Here is a 2,594-nt window from a genome sequence, read left to right as displayed (position 1 = left end):
AGAGAGAGAGAGAGAGAGAGAGAGAGAGAGAGAGAGAGGATTACAGTCCATGAGATGGCAGTAGGCAGATATGGTGCTGGAGCAGTAGCTGAGAGCTTCTGTGTAATCCATAAAAACAAGACTGAGAGAGAGAGAGAGAGAGAGAGAGAGAGAGAGAGAGAGAGAGAGAGAGAGAGAGAGAGAAATGTGGGGACCCCAGCTTCTCATCCTTCCTGTTCAATGCCATCCTTTGTTCCTGTTGGCTGCCTGTGTTGAAATCTGGGCCACGCTGAACACCTTTGTCAAGTTGGTCTGCCTCTGCTGCTGCACTGCCGTAACAAAACGATGCAATATTAAACTGATACAGCAGTAAACAGGCAACTGTGTGTTGTGTGTCTATTACATCTCGATAAGCCAGGGAGAGAAGAAAACCATCCCAAAGGAAGAGGGAGAACGCCAAACAGAATATAAACTGTCTCTGATACAAAGTCCTCCAAGGAACACAAAGGAAAGGTGGACACTCCAAGAATAAGTCCCAAGACTACTGCCATGCTAGAAAGTGGGGAGCAGAGCTGTGGGGACGCGGCCACCCAGCATCAGCGGTGGAGCACATGAGCCTGGAACAGCAACACTGGAAGCCCGAATAAAGCGGGAAAGCCAAGAGAGTGGAGAATCCCAGGTAAGCCATATCTGCCCCAAGCAAAGATCCTGGGGTGGGGGGAGCAGGAGGAGGAGGGAGCAGCAGGAGGAGACAGGAGGAGGGGGAGCAGGAGGAGGAAGGAGAGGAGGAGCACCCTAGGCCTCGGTGGGTCCTAGCCCCTCCTCATTCACCATCCTCAGGCAAAAGATGGCGGGAGAGAGGAAAGGCAAGCAGTAGGAACCCACACAAAGCTGCCACAGGAATATCAGACCAGAAAGGAGAAAAGGACATGTGGCAGGTGACAAGTTGCTAGTGAGAATGTCACCAGAACCGATGGGAAGCACCACTGAGCTCTTCACTGTCAATTAAACAAACAAAGAAAGCAAATAAAGCAGTCATCCAGAAAGCCGGAGAATTAAGGGGAGACCTTAGAGCTGGGGGGCAGGTGGGCGGAGACAGGAACGGGGGAAACCAATCAAATGATGACAGACTGGGGGCAGCTCTGGGGGAAAGCAACTGAGGAGCACTGGGGGCCAGTGAGGTGGCTCAGCAGATAAAGCGCTTACCAGACAGCACAAGGACCTGAGTTCAGATCCTCAGAACCCATGGAAACGCCAGGTGGGCACAGTGGGCCACATAATCCGAGCATGCAAGCAGTAGAGACAGGATCCCCAGAGTAAGTTGCCTAGGCGGACTAGCCCAAACTATAAACTCCAGGCTCGGTGAGAGACCCTGCCTCGATATGTAAGGTGAAAAGAGATCAGTGAACACAACCAGTGTCAGCTTTAGGCTTCTATCCTATGCACACACATGTGCACCACACGTTTTACAAACACATAGACATAGGCACATGTACACACACACGCATGCACACACACGCACGCACGCATGTGTATGCACACACAATAGCAACACCGGAACCCTAGGCCTGTTAGCACACACTGTTAATCCAAGCACTCAGGAGGCAAAGCCAGGTGGGTCTCTATGAGTTCTAGACCAGCCTGCTCTACATAGTGAGTTTATGGCTATTCAGGGCTATCTAGAGAAATCTTGTCTCAAAAAATAAGACAAAGGTCAAAAAGGAAAAAAAAAAGCATTCAGGGACAGAGGGACGGGAAGAGCACTCAACTGGGATAGTAGAGAAGGGAGGAGCACTCAACTGGGACAGAGGAGATGGAGGATCACTCATCTAGGGCAGAGGAGCAGGAAGAACACTCATCTGAGGCATAGAAAGGAGCACTGGACAGTAAGGAAGGGAGGAGGACTCAGCTGAGACAGATGGGGAGCACTCAGTTGTGGTGGGAAAGTACTCTAGGCTGCAGAGTCTGAACTAACAAGCTCCCCCTCCCACAATGGTTCACTGGCTAGATAGCCGGTTGGGAAGAGAAGGCAGACACAAGACCATTCTTCCCATCCACATCTCATGACACATATTAAGATTATAAAGAAGCCTTTGAAATGGCAGACCAAAGCCCCTCCCCCAAGCATTCTAACCAAATCCACGCATGCCCTTCCAGTTTGATCCTCTAGTGCTGACAGCAAGGTGCTCAGGGTTGAGGCAGCTTGGGCTGGGGAAAGAGCTGGGCTTGGAGCCTTGAGCTTAAGTGCAAACCATCTCTGGCTCTTGTCAGCTGTGTGGCCTCAGGTCCACGGCCCAGGCCTGGACTGTGTCTCCCTAGAGGCAGCCAAGGATACAGCTGGTGCAGGAGGGGAGAGAGGCTAACTTGACTGGAACAGAGAGGGGAGCACTCGGCTGTAATGGGGAGCACTCTGCTGCAGAGCTTCATCTAAGAGCATGACAAAGAACCTGTCCTCCTTATCCATGACTGCCTCCAATCCACTGCAGACCCGCAGGCTCTGAGATCACCTGCCAAACCTAGGAAGGCCAGACAGACGTGAGCAGAGAGGAGGATGAAGTGGGCTCGTCCCCAGACAGCAGCCTCTGGCTTGTAGTCCCTGTTCCCGTGAGACGTTG

This window comes from Microtus ochrogaster, unplaced genomic scaffold (assembly GCF_000317375.1).
Source record: "Microtus ochrogaster isolate Prairie Vole_2 unplaced genomic scaffold, MicOch1.0 UNK10, whole genome shotgun sequence".
In the NCBI taxonomy this organism is placed as follows: domain Eukaryota; kingdom Metazoa; phylum Chordata; class Mammalia; order Rodentia; family Cricetidae; genus Microtus; species Microtus ochrogaster.
Note: the sequence above shows the minus strand (reverse complement) of the source record.